Source organism: Saimiri boliviensis, chromosome 4, assembly GCF_048565385.1.
Source record: "Saimiri boliviensis isolate mSaiBol1 chromosome 4, mSaiBol1.pri, whole genome shotgun sequence".
NCBI lineage: Eukaryota > Metazoa > Chordata > Mammalia > Primates > Cebidae > Saimiri > Saimiri boliviensis.
The window spans coordinates 165,104,344-165,120,695 of record NC_133452.1 but is presented as its reverse complement, the minus strand read 5'-3'; the positions used below and the strand labels follow the sequence as shown (position 1 = coordinate 165,120,695).

At 41.1% G+C, this 16,352-nt stretch overlaps 1 long non-coding RNA gene and 3 other non-coding genes across 4 annotated transcripts in view; 3 read left to right on the top strand and 1 right to left on the bottom strand.

Moving 5' to 3' along the window:
- The window catches only part of LOC141584177 (uncharacterized), a 61,461-nt gene extending 50,470 nt beyond the window's left edge, over positions 1 to 10,991 (bottom strand). Inside the window, exon 1 of the long non-coding RNA XR_012517116.1 lies at positions 10,361 to 10,991. This is a non-coding gene — a long non-coding RNA (uncharacterized LOC141584177). The remainder of the gene's footprint in view (positions 1 to 10,360) is intronic.
- Positions 207 to 312, top strand: TRNAL-CAA (transfer RNA leucine (anticodon CAA)). The gene is made up of 2 exons: positions 207 to 244; positions 267 to 312. It is a non-coding gene; the product is annotated as a tRNA-Leu (tRNA).
- TRNAS-AGA (transfer RNA serine (anticodon AGA)) lies at positions 10,900 to 10,981 on the top strand. Its single transcript has one exon. It is a non-coding gene; the product is annotated as a tRNA-Ser (tRNA).
- A 4,898-nt stretch (positions 10,992 to 15,889) lies between the features above and the next one.
- TRNAQ-CUG (transfer RNA glutamine (anticodon CUG)) lies at positions 15,890 to 15,961 on the top strand. Its single transcript has one exon. It is a non-coding gene; the product is annotated as a tRNA-Gln (tRNA).
- Positions 15,962 to 16,352: the final 391 nt, after the last annotated feature.

Below are 16,352 nucleotides of genomic sequence, written 5' to 3'. Positions count from 1 at the left end.
GGCGGCAGGGGAAGGGGCGGCGTGGGCAGGAGCGGGCTCTCCGTACGCCGGGCCCTGGCCCGGGGGCTGCCTTAACTACCCGCCAGACCGAGAGTCGTCAGCTTCCCTCAGAACTCTTCCGTTTCCCAGATAGGGAAGCAGTCCCTGGAACTGACGGACTGTTAATGACGCTAAGTCGATGATTGAACCACCCGCTTCAGGCAGGTGTCAGGATGGCCGAGTGGTCTAAGGCGCCAGACTCAAGCGCAGGCTTCCCTCACTGGGGGTTCTGGTCTCCGAATGGAGGCGTGGGTTCGAATCCCACTTCTGACACTTATCTATTTTGCATTTGCCACAGATTCAAGACCTGCAACTTCTCGTATTAACTGTTTTACTACCCTACCCTTTTTTTTTTTTTTTTTTTTAATATTTGGCAGACTCACCAAACGTTGCTCTTCCCTACTTTCTTCATTAGAACATTGCGCTTCTTTCACTCTTGTTGGACCAGTGTGGTTTAGGCAACCTTTCCTTTCCCTCTGTCTTCCTTCCTCTGTCCTTTCAATAAAAATTACACAAATTTCTACATGGAATAATAGTAATAGCTCAGCCTTAAAATCTAGGTCTTAAAATACAGAAAAGGAGAGGGCTTTAATCCTTATTTTGAGTCCTTCAACTTCTCTGTAAGTGGCAGGCATTTTGAGCACTCTTCCACACTTCTGTATGTCTTTCCTTCTCCATTGCCCTCACCTGACCTTCTTTTTCTTCACCTGCTGGCCTTCTTTCCTTTCTCATATACCTTCTCCCCATCGCAAAAAAAAAAAAAAAAAAAAAAAAAAAAAAAAATTTCAGAACATGCATTGTTCCTGCAAGGATAAACAAAAGGTCATAGAATAGAGGGCTCCGAAATCATCTGCACATACGTGTAAATTTAATACACGATAAAGGGTGGCATTGCAGCTGGAGTAAGAGGATATAATTTACTGAGAAATCGATACAGTAATAAACAGGTTCAGAAGCTGTGACTCTATCATACCCCCTTTCATTGCCTGACCTGATTAGACGTAATTTATATAATAAGAAGAGGAGTATGTAACAAATAATAAATATTCTACATATGGTCAATCAACACATTAGCTGATTATTATTATTAATGATAATGTGGATATTATTGATAATGATCAATAGTGTTGATTATTGATCAATAATGATCTGCTACATTATTGCCAAATTTGCAAGTTGAGGGGAAAATCCACCATGTCAAATGGCATGTTTTTTAAAAAGGGCTTTGTTGGTGGATTTATTTTGCTAAGCAAGCAACGGCAGAGGTTGATCAATTCTCTCTTTATTCTACATAGAAGCACGCCAGGCACCGGCACTACTGGAAACACAGCAGGTCTGTGGTCCACAAGAAGGCGTCTTTCCCGTTTCTCACCCTCCACAAACAGAAGAGCCTTTTCTAAGACCTTCAGTGAGAGTGGTAGGCCTCTCGTCAGACCACTCGACGGCAGGCAATCTGGATTTAAGGTGTGATGTGTTTGTGATACAATGGTAGAGTCCATGCTATGGAATATTACGTAATTTATATAAAGAATAAAAGAACACTACGTATGTTAAATGGTATCACTACAGTCAAAGACGAGTGGAGATACACCTCTATACGTGTATACATAGATAATGTGTGTACATAAATGCATCTATATGCATCTTCCCAGAAAAATATTACATATTCCTAATGTTAACATACATAAAAAATTTCTGAGAAAATGCACAGAATACTTGAAACTAAGCACCAGTGGAGGGAATTAAGGAAATAGTGTTCTCGGATGAAAAGGAGACATTTTCCAGCTGTATTTGCCCAGTTGGGTAAGGGAGGATTTTTATCAATCTTTATTTTGGATCAAAATCAATGCTAGAGATCCTCATTCATAATATTTCATTTAAAAGCAAATTTGATTTCAATTAATTTCTTAGAGCTGAAGTCTTTACACTACCAATGATCGCTTATTGGGGTTGAGGATGAGATGAAGAGCAGACTTGAGTCCTGAGTTTTCACCAGCAAGAAAAATGGGCTGTTTCCAAACAGAAGCTGCGGAATTCTTACAGGCACCGTTTAGGACGCCTACTGGCAATTCTCAAGCGGAGGCCGGGAAAACAATACATGTATCTGCCCCGGAAAGTTGTTTTTCATAAGGAAGAAACAGTTCCTGGTATTCCTTTTAATATCGAACTTTTATTATTTCCCCTTTGATTTGGTCATCTAGCGACTGTAGATGTCTATACATGAAAATGTTTCTGAATAAGCTTCTCAGATGTTAACACTACAAAGCCGAAAATGAATTACAGAAAAATGGGAGTGGCTGACTGGAGAAAACGTCCAGTTAATATAAGGAGAAATTGGACTGGGTGCAGTGGCTCACTCCTATAATCCCAACACTTTGGGAGGCTGAAGTGGGTGGATCATCTAAGGTCGGGAGTTCAAGACCATCCTGACCAACATGGAGAAAACCCATCTCTATTAAAAATACAAAATTAGCCAGGTGTGGTGGTGCATTCCTGTTATCCCAGCTATTCGGGAGGCTGAGGCAAGGAGTATCACTTGGACCTAGGAGGCAGAGGTTGCGGTGAGCCGAGGTCATGCCATTGCACATCAGCCTGGGCAACAAGAGTGAAACTCTGCATATATATATATATATATATATATATATATATATATATATATGTATAAAAGGAGAAATTACTTGCACAGGTATTCACTCAAATCACAAAATATAACATGTAACTCTGGCAGGACTCGAACCCACAACCTTTGAATCTCTTGATTTAGGCTAGAAGTCCAATGCGATATCCATTGAGCCACAGAACCTGCTTGTGAGCCACCTTCTGTCCTGAGATTGCTAATATGGTTATTCATGTAATATTTTTCCTGAAAATATTCTGCTCCAGTCACCTGAAAGTTCAAGAAACCCAAAAACGAGACAACACAAGGGATATGCAATCCCCGACACAGAGGAGCCACTGAGCCTTTCAATAACTATTTTCACTTGCCTCTGTGTGAACAACTGGATAGCTTCCAGACAGCTGAACGCGTGGAGGTTTCTGGAGGGTTCCTGGCCCAGGGAGTGCTTGGAAGCTCCCCGCCCCTTCTGCCATAGCTTGCCCTGCGTGCCTCTTCATTTGCATCCTTTGCGATATCCTTTATAATAAACCAGTAAACCCTACAGCCTGGCGCAACGTAGGAGGAGCAGGTGGCTTGCTCTGAGGATGTGGACTTGCCCTGCACCGCCCCTGGGAACCGCGGGTCTCCTACAGAGTCTCCTGGGCCAAGCTATTGGAGGGCGGTGAAGAGAGGACGCAGGCACCGCAGAAAGATCCGCGCCTCAGGGGCCGGCACTATCACCAAAAGGGGCAAGATGGCTCTCTCCAGGCCCCCAGTGAAAGTCACTATTCCCTGAATATCCGAAGCACTACCAGCTGCAACTCGTGGGCATGAAAGAGCACTCTGCAGGCACCGCGAAGGCAGAGAAAGCTAAGCGGCAAGGTGACCCTGAGAGTGACAGGATCCCCTAAACACCGTAGAGAATTTTAAGAAATACAGAGCTGGGGCCGGGAGGGGTGGCTCAGGCTTGTAATCCCAGCACTCTGGGAGGAGGAGGTGGGCGAATCATTTGAGATCAGGAGTTCGAGACCAGCCTGGCCAACTTGGTGAAATCCCATCTCTATTGTCAACACAAAAATTACCTGGGCGTGGTGGTGTGCAGCTGTAGTCACAGGTACTCCGGAGGCTGAGGCAGGAGATTCACTTGAACCAGGGAGGCAGAGGTTGTGGTGAGCTGAGATGGCGCCACTGCACCCCAGCCTGGGCGACAGAGGAAAAACGTAAAAATGTAATTTAAAAAAAGAAACGCCATGGAGTCGTTATCCTCTCGATGACAGTGGTGTTCCAGGGATGAGAGGCTGCCTTTCATTTCTCATGTTTTCCATCATTCCAAACAAACATGATCACAAAGAAGCCTATGGGAACATAGTCTTACGTAGAAGTTTTTTGGGGACGTTAGGAGGCCGGGTCGGCGGTCTGTTCGTGAAGCACCAGCCAAATGCAATCCGAGATATGGACACATGGCGGCCACTGGCAAAAGGGACTTCCCTAAACGCCGCGCTGTTTGAACAATTGTTGGGTTTCTCTTATGAAACTTGGACCCTTCCCTTTCTGTTTTCCAAAGACATTTTATTGCTTTAGTTGTATGTTCATCGTCCCCACTAATATTAGGATGTAAAAGGAATACTAAGTTCATTTAGCGTTTTTGTATGTGTCATAGCTTTCATGTTATTAAAGGTACACATGTGAGGAGAAAAAAAGAATAAATTTGACCAAGGATCAAAATCCATATCTCGCTTGTTACCCAGGCTGGAGTGCAATGGCGCGATCTCGGCTCACCGCAACCTCCGCCTCCTGGGTTCAGGCAATTCTCCTGCCTCAGCCTCCTGAGTAGCTGGGATTACAGGCACGCGCCACCATGCCCAGCTAATTTTTTGTATTTTTAGTAGAGACGGGGTTTCACCATGTTGACCAGGATGGTCTCGATCTCTCGACCTCGTGATCCACCCGCCTCGGCCTCCCAAAGTGCTGGGATGACAGGCTTGAGCCACCGCGCCCGGCTCCATATCTCTTTTAATCTGGCCTCTCCAATTCCACGCTTGGGACAGCTGATTTCACAGAATGGAATCTGAGGAACTTCCAACATTTGACACTGGACGGTATTTTTAACACATGGCCGAGCCCCGTAAGTCCCTTTCCTCTAGCTCCAGTCTAGAGTTCTCTCTCGAAGGAGAGGCCTTCTTGTTCGTTCTTGTTCATATCCGTATTTTTTATTTGTTTGTGTTTGAGAACGAGTTTCGTGCATTTTGTCAATAAGCTCACAGAGCAAACGATGACCTTGTGGCCCAAATTCACTGCATCCAGGTGGCTTTGGAAAGCCCCCAGGTTTTCTAACGTGGGCATTTTCTTTTAGCGAATGTTTGGACTGAGATGTCAAAACGGCGCCTTTGCTTTCCCGCCTCTCGGTAAGACGGCGTGGGCCGGCCGCCCCTGCTCCGTTAGCGGCGGTCGGTTAGGTGGCTTCTTGTCTTCCTGGACAGAAAGGAAGGAAGTTGTCGAAGGTGACACTCAAGCGCGGGAGAGTCCAAGTTTGGCGATGTGGAACGGGTGAGCGGTTGTCACCTGAGCGATGGGAGGAGAATCGCGGAGGGAAGAGAAGAAATCTCAGGTGATGCGCGCCCCGAAGATGGCTTGGTGCAAAGTGACAGAAACAAATGCGGCCGTCCCGGAGGGTTTAGAACCCGCGCGGAGAAACAAATGCGGCCGTCCCGGAAGGGTTAGAACCCAGGCCCCCGCGCGGAGGCCGAATCCCGGGTGAAGAGCCTGAAGGCCACTTACTCGTCCCCATTCTCTAGCTAAGAACACCGGGAGGACCTTCGCCGGCCCGATGACCTCTCGACTTTATGTCGCATCGAGAACGAAAGTCCTGTAATTAATTCTGAAACTCGTAGGGAGCAAAGCGAAACAAAATACGAGCTCTGAACTGTTGGCGAAAACGCAGCGCCCAGGGGAATTTCAAACCGGAGCTGAAGGTCGAGCTGGCGGAAACCTCCTGCCCGTCCCGGAGCGCGGGGTGCAGGGCACGCTCGTTTCCCGCTGCCCGCCCGGCTCCCGGCCGGCGTCGCTTTCTCAGAGGCGGTTTCTTCACGAACCCACTGCCCGTGGGTCCCTCAGTTTCTTGGAGAGACTTCTGGGAACCTAAGGACGGAGAGGACGGCAGGCGGGTGTACCGGAAATCCTCCAGCCACTTGGCCGCGCTGCTGACTTGTTTCTCCTCCTACAAATTAATTTTGAAACGAAGATAAACGGAGAGGGGGCCCGTGACAAACGCTTCAGGTCCCTTGTGCAGTCCTCCCGGCATTTTAACTGGCCCCCACGGCAGGGGAACCGAGCATCAACCTACACTTCTTTTGAGCGCCGCTGCCTCCTCGCGTACCCCAAAGAAATCTTCCTTCAGTTTTCTTCACCACCTACACGTCCTCTTCCCTCCAGCTCATACCTTATTCCCTTTATTTATTTATTTATTTTCTTCTAGACGAAGGAAAAGGCTGGGAAGTAACTGTAAAGTGATACATTATATGACATAGAATCTGAGATACATATGAGAGTAAGAATTAGGAGAAATCTCTTTGCCTTGGTAACCACCTGGTAAACACTTCTGAGGTTGTAAGTGATTTCTTTTTCACTTGGCCACAGTAAGCAGTTTTCATTCACTGTTCATTGTCCATTCTGTAACATAGTAGCTCTTTCTACTTAATAGCGTCAAGATGGTTTTTTGGGTTTTTTTCTGTTTTTTTTGTTTGTTTGTTTGTTTGTTTGTTTGTTTTTGTTGTTGTTGTTGTTTGGTTGGTTGGTTGGTTTTTGAGACGGAGTTTGGCTCTTGTTACCCAGGCTGGAGTGCAATGGCGCGATCTCGGCTCACCGCAACCTCCGCCTCCTGGGTTCAGGCAATTCTCCTGCCTCAGCCTCCTGAGTAGCTGGGATTACAGGCACGCGCCACCACGCCCAGCTAATGTTTTGTATTTTTAGTAGAGACGGGGTTTCACCATGTTGACCAGGATGGTCTCGATCTCTTGACCTCGTGATCCACCCGCCTCAGCCTCCCAAAGTGCTGGGATTACAGGCTTGAGCCACCGAGCCCGGCCAGATATTTATTTTTTACTGGAGAGAATCCAAACATTCTAAACAGTAATTGTCAGTCATTTAGTACAGACTGTTTTCTGTGTGGGCAATCAAAAGGTGATTTTTGTTTGTTTTATTTGTCGGTAATACTAGGTTCTGCAGTAAAATACTATAGATAGTATAAAATATGCATAAACTACTGTTAGAAGGCAGAGTAGAATCATGGAAAAGGGGGAGTGGTGGTTGACTGCTGGATATACATAGGTGCAATTCAGACTCGACTCGTTCCCTACCAGCTGCTTGACTTTCAAGTTTGTTCTGTTTCCCTAGGCCTTGTTCTCCTCAGTATCCCTCCCACACGTTGTTTAGTCAAATTGTTTCTTGTTACCCCATCCTCCCTGACAACAGCTTACTTTCTGAGCGTCCCTCCTCCAACCAAACGACTATACAACCTTCTAGAGAATGTTTTATCATATCCTTCTCTTTCCCTCCAAAGGCACTGGCTTTCCTGAAAAGAATAGACTTGGAAGCACTACTTTTGCCAAGATGTGTAAACACTAATAAAAGTTAGAGAACTTAACTCATTATCTTAGATCACCAAGCTCTTTTAACTAAACGTCTCATGCATGGTTCTTGCTCCAGGCACTTTAGTTATCATCAGGAATAATACAAACGTTGATATATCATGGCCAGTCTGAAAGGCTAGTTTGGTTGTTTCATAGTCCATCTGACTTCCAGAAGTTAATAAACAAAATTTTGTAGAATCATCTAGATTGGGCGATCATCTCACAGAAGGATATCCTAATATATTCTCAAAAACTAACATCTCATAAGCTTCTATCGAAGATGCCCTTGACTGACAACTGACAATAGGAAAGAGGGAGAAGGAGAGGAAAAGAGAAAGAGAGGGACACACACACACACACACACACACACACACACACACACACACACACGGGGAGAGAGAGAGAGAGAGAGAGAGAGAGAGAGAGAGAGAGAGAGAGAGAGAGGAGAGATTGCCAAGGGACACTTGCTGAGTAAGAGCAGCCGGCACTGCAAGCTTCTGTGACTGGGGATGTTTCATCTCTTCCCTCCTGCCAGGAACGTTTCTCCCACCCTTCTTTCTCCAGAATTGAAACCCAGTCAATAAGCCTCTGAATCTACTTTTTCTTCTTACTGAGTCTTTCATGAAGCCCACAAAAAGGCTTTCATTCTTCAGAGTGATGGAGGAGGTAGGGAGGGTACACATTATGTCAAAGAATTTCCCACTGGGGTCTCTACGATGCAGAATGGAGGCATTTAACATAATTCTTACTAGTATGAAATTTGAGCGATCTAATTTTTAAGTGGATTCAGTTTTGCTTGCAGATTTTTAAAAATCCAATTTCTTTTCAATTAAGTGTGGTTTGACCCTCATTTATCATCATCTTTGGGATTATGACTCCTTTAATGGCATTAACCTGGCTTGCTTTTTCCCCTAGCTCAAAGGATTACTACGTATTCAGAAGTCCAGCTGAGGCCCCGCAAGATGGCTCAGGCCTGTGATCAAAGCAATTTGGGAAACCTAGGTGGGCAGATCATTTGAGATCAGGAGTTCGAGACCAGCCTGGCCAACATGATGAAACCCCATCTCTATAAAACAAAAATTAGCCGGGCGTGATGGTGTGCGCCTGTGATTCCAGCTACTCAGAAGGATGAGGCACAAGAATCACTTGAACCTGGGAGGCGGAAGTTGTAGTGAGCTGAGATCACCCCACTGCCCACTTCAGCCTGGACGACAGAGAGGGACTTCGTCTCAAAAAACAAACAGACCAAACCAAAAAAAGTGCATTTGATCAAGAAAGCCAGCAGAGTCGGTTAAGAGCCTAACTGAGAAAAGAGGATTCTGGGACTGTCTCCCCTTCAGAAAAAGGAAGGAGGAATTTGTGTTGCAAAGAGGTCACTTTCCAAGGAAGGAATGTCCGACAACACAGGAGCCAAAAGAAAAAGCACTGTCATCCAAGTCGCAGTACCAAAAAATAAAAAATATAATAAAAATAACAATAAATAAATTTAAAAAAGAAAAAGCACAGAGAACAGGTTTTCCAAGAAGCTAATTTAGCTCTATTTTTCCTCCTTCTAGATAAGATCTGTTAAGTTATCTAATTAAATAATTACCCCCTGCTTTCAGATAGCATCTAACCAAGAGCAAATCTGTGTCTTTAAAACTTCCCCTAAAATCACCTAACACAAGACGTGTAGATCCTATAAGTATTAATACTTTCTAATACTCTTACCGAGATGCCCTCCACTTCCTTATGTTGTGTGTTCTTGCTTGCTGTAAGGAATAATAATCCTAATTTCTTCAACTATAGGTGTATTTCTGAATATTTCTGGCTGAAGAATGTTGGCACACTTTGTATAACTTCAACTACTTACAATTTTTTTTTTCCATTCAAAATATGGGAAGAGGAGGAAAAGAGATACACCAATGTGCTACTAGTGCTCGTTTGGGGGAGGTAAGATTGTGAGCGTTCTGTCTCCTCCCCTCCCCACCCCCAGTGTAAATCAGCTATCATTACCCAAGTTTTTCTAATTAACATTTATTTTACATATTGACACAAGAAAGATGAATTCTCTAAATATAGATGCCATTGAATCTTTTCATTAAGTAGTCCATGGTTTGATCAACTGTCTTGTTCAGTAACCTTCATAATCATATGCTCTTTGAATTTGTTACTAAAATAATTCCTCTAATGGGCATGTTGCCTCTAATGAGCATTTAGAGGTTTGTAGAATTCATGAAGGTTTCTTTGCCCTCCTCACCGGAGAATATTTAATCGAACTATAAACATTATTTTGCATATATACTTTGATAAATACCCTTTTATAAACTTTTTATTCATAACAAAAAATTGCAACTTTCAAACAACTTTTCAGGAACCCACATGACAGAGGTCTGCTCCAAAAATGGTCCTAAAGGGACAGGCAGAAAATAAAGATTTAAAATATACAATCTTTTCAAGCCAATGACTGGACTTTTTCCAAAGATGGCCAATTGAAAAACACATTAGTAAGCTCTCGTTCTACATAAAGATCTATACATAGAAAGTAAGTGTGGTGCATTCTTACTTTCCGTTGACCGCATTTATTCTGTTTATCATTCATGAGATAGTTAACCTTCTCTGGGTACAGACAAAAGGAAGTCTTGGAAAAGATTTAGTTTTCCGGAAAAAAGAAAAACTTTTTCAGTGATATATGAATTAAATAGAAAGCTATATAAAAAGCACTTTGGTACTTCTGGTTAAATATAATATATTAAAATCAAGCAGTTAGCTCAGCTTTCTTAAGAGGCATCAAATTCATTTTGGCCATTAACATTTTTCTGACCATAAAGCGGAACCTGTACATCTCTGCATCTTGGGATCTAGTATCCACATTTATCGTTTTTGTTTGGTTGGTTGGTTGGTTGGTTTGTTGGTTGATTTCTATGGAGCATCTAGACACTCTGCTAAAGGAACTGGTGAGTTACAAATGTAAAAAGGAGAACTGGAAATGTGCTATATTGGTTAAATTTGGTTTGATCAACAATTGCATTGGTCGCAAAATTAAACCAAGTAATCAATTTTTTAGAAAGTAACTAGGATCTATTAGGATCTAGGATTTCACAGGAAAAGAACTCACCGGCCGGTTTTCTTGTAAATTTCTTCTAAACCCGTCTGGAAAGTGAAAGCGCAGTCATTTGCAAAACAATTTCCCGAACACAATGAGACGAATATTTTAGGTTTACATTTAGGGTCTTAGGGACACCAAGTGAGAAAATCCAGAGAAGGTTTTCTGTATCGTTTCTCTGAGAGCATTTCCTTCCCTGAAATCCATTAAGCAACAGGGTCAATCAGCGAGGAGGCTGGGCTCCTGAAAGTTCGAGCAGAAGGTCCCAGGATGAAAACTAGGATTAAGGCCTGGCTCCACCTCCGGGGTGAGTCCATTTGTTTTCAGTTTGGAGGACTCCGGCAGCCAGCACAGAGCCAAATTCGTCAAGGGAGCTGGTTGTTAAATTGACCCGGTGTGCTCAAAATAAAGACGCTTCTGTGATGGATACTCCCATCTTAGTGCTTCCAATTATCGGGACTGCGGACCGCGCCTCGCACCGACCAGCTGGAACAATTGCCTTTACTGTTCGAGGAAAGTTCTGTCATATCTGCAGTCAGCTTACCATGTCGGTAGTCGTGGCCGAGTGGTTAAGGCGATGGACTAGAAATCCATTGGGGTCTCCCCGCGCAGGTTCGAATCCTGCCGACTACGACTGAAGTTTTACCCTAAAAAGGAATCAGATTAATGTAAATCGGAAAGTACAGGAGCACTGACATCATCGTTCGCCCGGCTCTAATACTACGTATGTGTGTTTGCTGTCAAAATGTCACTGAGCTGCCCGAAGTAAACCAACTTGTAACCTCAGTATTCTTCCTTCAGTGGCAAGAGGCGGGCCGTTCTCCAAGGTCTCACTGGGTTTTCTCTCCCCAACAAACGCGGCTCAAATTAAGCTCTTTCAAGAAAAGAATTTGGTGAAAATGTTTCCCGGAGAAACCCTGAAGTATACGAAGTCTATGCCATAAAATAGGACCTATCTGTATTTTTTAAATTTATTAAGTAAAATTGACTTTATTTTAAAAAGCATATATGTATATACATCTAGGCATTACCGTTATCAGGATATACACCAGTTCTATCAATCCATAAGCCTCCCTAACACTGTTCCTTTATAGTCACATCCTAATATTTATAGTCACTGTTCCTTTATAGTCACACAGAGCAGCTGACAATCATGAATACACTTTCCATTTGTATATTTTGGCCTTTTTGAAAATGTCATAGAAATTGAATCACAGTTTATAACTTTTTGAGATTAGCTTATTTTACTTAGAAGTAAGTAAGATTTACCCAAGTTGTTGCAAATATCAAACTTTCATTCCTTTTTTGCTCCTGAATAGAATTCTGTTGCACGGATGTACCACAGTTTATCTACTCATTGAAGGACATTTGTGTTCTGTGACATCTGTTTCCAGTTTGGGGCAATTGCGAAAAAAAAAAAAATTGCATTTCATAATGGCTAATAATGTCAAACATCTTTCTGTGTGCTTGTACTGTTTTTGGTAAAGTGTTTATGCCTTTGCCTTTTTATTTTATTTTATTTTATTTTATTTTATTTATTTAGAGACGGAGTCTGCCTCTGTCGCCCAGGGTGGAATGCAGTTGTGCCATCTCGGCTCACCACAACCTCTGCCTTCTGGGTTCAAGAGATTCTCCTCCTGCCTCAGCCTCTCGAGTAGCTGGGATTACAGGAGTGTGCCACCACGCCCAGCTAATTTTTTGTATTACCTTTGGCCAATTTTTATTTTATTTTTATTGTTGAGTTTTGAGGATACTTTATATATCCTAGATACAAATCCTCGATCAGATGAATGCTCTACAAATATTTTCTGCCAGTCTTTCTTTTTATCAGTGTCCTATCATTGTCTTTCACAGAGCAAACATGTTAAAAGTTGATTAAGTCCAGCGTATTTTTTTTCTCCTTTTTTGGAAAGTGCCATATCTAAGAACTCATCGCCCAACTCAAGGTCATGTGGATTTTCTGTTATGTTTTCTTTTTTTTTTATTGTTATGTTTTCTTTTAACAGTTTTATAGCTTCATGTTTACATTTGCATATATGATCAATTTTTAATGTTTGTATACATTGTGAGATTTATGTTAACATTTCTTTTCTTCCTTCCACTTTTCCTTCTACTTCTTCCATCCATGCCTTCCTTACGGTTTATTCTTCCTTTACTTCTCCCTTTTTCTCTTTTCTGCTTCTTTCCTTTGCATATGGATAGCCCACTGTCCCAATATTATTCGTTGAACAATTATAATTTCTTCATTGATTTTATTCTTAACTTCAATAAAAAAACCAATTAGCCATATTTGTGTCGTTTATTAGTAGACTCTCTATTGTGATCAATTGATTTACATGTTTATCTTTCTGCCAATATCTTACTATCTTGATTACTGAAATTCATAGTAAATGTTAAAATCAGGTAATGTAATTACTCATTGCATTTTTTTCAAAATTGATTTAGCTATTCTAGTTTTTTTGTCTATCCATATAAATTTTAGAATCAGCTTTTCTCTATCTCCAAAAAATTCTACTGGAATCTTGATAGTCATTGCATTACATATATAATCAATTTGGGGAGAATACATAGGATAATTCCAGTGCTCTTTTTCCATCCTTGTACTCTTGTTTGCTCTTTTGTTATCAGTGTTCAAATAGTTCATGGATGCTGCCCATAACTTATAGTTGTATTTGATAGGAGAAAAAAGATAAAACACATTTCATTTCTTCATCTCACCTGGCAATAGGTACTTGGGATACTATTTCTTTAATGATAATAAGGAGATAAGATCTCCTAGTAATAAAGAATAAAGTAGCAGGGGAAAAGAAAAGCATTTAATGGAAAATTTGGAAGATACAGTTTAGAATTGCTTCAAAAACAGGAGAAGAACATCAAAGATGGAAAATAGTAGTGGAAAGAAAATTGAACAGCCCATTCCAGAGATTCAGTATCATTTGATTACTCAGAGTTCCAGCAGGACAAAAGAAAAACGGAGGATAATTTTATCAAGAAATACAAGAAAAATTTTCAGAACTGAAGGACTTGAATATCTAGACGGGAAAGATTGCCCTTTATGTATAGTGCTTTTAGCACCAAGTTTAGAAAAGATTTCCCTGGGTCAAAGTCATAAAGATGTCCTGCGACGTTGTAGTCTAAAGCTTTGTTTGTTTACTTTCATATTGAGATCTACAGCCTATCTGGAATTGGCTTTGTGGATAATGTGAAAGAGGAAAACTTAATTTTTTTCCTTGTGAGTAATCATCTGATTACTTTTTTTCCTATAAATATCCACAATTTATTCAAAGACTGGATTCTATGTAGTGCTATTGTTTATCCGTGGGCAATGTCATGTTTTTCAAATTATGTGACCTTTCTTTCTGTTTGGTAAAGTAAATCTTCTAACTTTGCTTTCCTTTTTCAAGATGAGTTAGGCTACTTTGGTCCTTTTTCATATTATTTTTTAATGAATTTATCAATATCTTTACAAAACCTGGTAATATATTTACTAAAATGCAGGTGAAATGGGGACTTACCGGTTAATGGGCACAGGGAAGATGTAAGAAGTTCTGGAGATACATGGTGGGGATGGTCGCTCGACAATGCAACACAGATAATGCCACTTACCTGTACACTTACAAATGGCCAAAGTGGTAACTTTTATGTTTTATGTATTTTATCACAATAAAATTCACAAAGGGTTGCCACTTTATTGACTTTGTTGATCATCTCTATTTCATATTTAGTTTCAATCGCATTAATATCTGCTGTTTGCCTCATTATTTCTTTCCCTAAAGTTCTTTTGGGAGTAAATTACTCATTGGTCACTGATCTCATGTAATGGATGCTTAGATCACTAATCTTATTTATTTTATTTATATACTATAGTATTTAAGGATTTCTTTCTTAGCTCATTTCTAGCTGCATACTACATGTTTTGATATGTACTATTTGTAGTATCATTTCTTTCAAAATAGTTTCTAATTTTGATGGTCATTTCTTTAAATCATGTATTATTTCTAAGTGTTTTTATCATTTTGCAAATAAATACAATTTTTAATTTTTATGTTTTGATTTCTGGCATAATTGTATTGCTGTGAAAAATAACATCTATCTTACCCTGTTACATTTTTGGAGCATTGCTTTATGGTCTGGTAAAATGTCAAATTTCAGATAATTAGGTGTGCGTTTGAAAAATGTTTGAATCCTGAGGTCGATATATGTACTGTTTTGTATATATGTATGTTATATGAATTGCATTACTTTGCTCTACAGTTATTTTTCTATTTATGCTTTTATTAGTTTTTCAGAGAGGTATATTATGCTAAAATATTACACTATAATTGTGGATTTATCTGTTTCCCTGTTTACTTCCATGAAATCTTGGAGTTTTTTTTTTTTCTCCATCTCTTTATGTCCTAGAAGCAAGAAATTCTGGATAGAGCATGGCTTATGTAGCAGCTATAATTTAGAAATACCAGGCACTACCTACAAGTGGATATCTGCTACAAGAAAAGCCTAGGAGAAAATATCTGGGTTTAATTTACATAGCCTTACAATATTCACTGGGACTTAAAGACTTTTACTTAGATGTACTTTTACACGTTTCCTTCCTCAAAAGAAATAATGAAAATATAATTGAAATACAATTTCTCTCATGAGAAACTCTGGATAAAAGGTGAGGAGAAGCTGCAGCAAAGGTTCCAATCAACCTCTTCTTTAAAATGAGCCTGGTTCCTAACCCAGCTGACTCCACCTGACCTAGCTAGAAATGGCTGTGTCTATAGTCTCCCAAAACTGTATCATCATAACCCCTCCGAGACCAGGGAGACACTGGGAACTGGCTTGACTAGAATTGTAGCTTCATGCGTGGGTGCACATTTGCCTCCTGATTTACAATACTGAGGTTAGTGAATCACTCAGCCTCAATTTAAAGACATGTTTCTTTAGCAGCTTTGTGCTTAATTTCACTTGAGTAATTTTTTTCTTGTTACAACTAGTTTAAATAATAGAGAGAAGGCCAAATATAAATAAATCTCAGTCGATCGCACAGAACCTTCAATAATTTTGTGAATTCCCTGGAATCAAGATATTAAAGGTCTTTTTTCCTAGAGGCAACACACCTGATAACTAACTTATGTGGAGAAAAATATCCAGTGTCTGAAATTGAGCAGAGTTGCAGGTAAGACATGAGTTCTCTAAAACTTAGTTTCCCCGTTTTTATGGGAAAGCACCCACTTAATTTAGCTTTTAAGCATTAAATTGCACAAGAATAGAAGACGTTCGGTCCAGTTTTGGCAGGTATCAAAATCGCTCAATTTTTCTTAATGAAAAAAGCAAGTCTCAGGACCACCAAGTTTCTGAGTTAATTGAAGGTTGGGCGGAAGGGAGACTTTATGGATCAATGTAATCAGCCAAAAATAAATAGATCCCCAGGGTTTTCTTTGAAAGAGTGTCATGAGTGGGCATAAAACTAAGAATTTTGGCTTTGATAAACTAAATGCTATCAGTAGAATGCCTATAACCACCATAAGCAATTGCGGGGTGAAAAACAGCACCGACGGTTCCATGGTGTAATGGTTAGCACTCTGGACTCTGAATCCAGCGATCCGAGTTCAAGTCTCGGTGGAACCTACAGAGCACTGTTTTTGCCTTTTGCCCACCCCAGGGAAAACGCCCTCTATGTAAATGACCAAAGTCAATGTGGGGCCTGATATCTTCCGTGTATTCCTGCACGTCCCCGTGTTACAAACTTGATCTCAGTCAAAAGGCCGAGAAGCAATTTAAGTCCTGATATATCTGCCTCTGGGTGAGGAGGTGGAATAGAATCCACTTTCCGTGATCACAGCTCACTACAGCCTCGACCTCTCCAGGCTCAGGTGATCCCAGGTAGCTGGCACTACAGGTGCGCGCCACCACGGCCGGCTAATTTTATTTACTTGTTTGTTTATTTATTTATTAGTTTTCTTTTTGGTGGAGACAGGGTTTTAGCCATTTTGCCCAGGAAGGTCTCAGACTCCTGGGA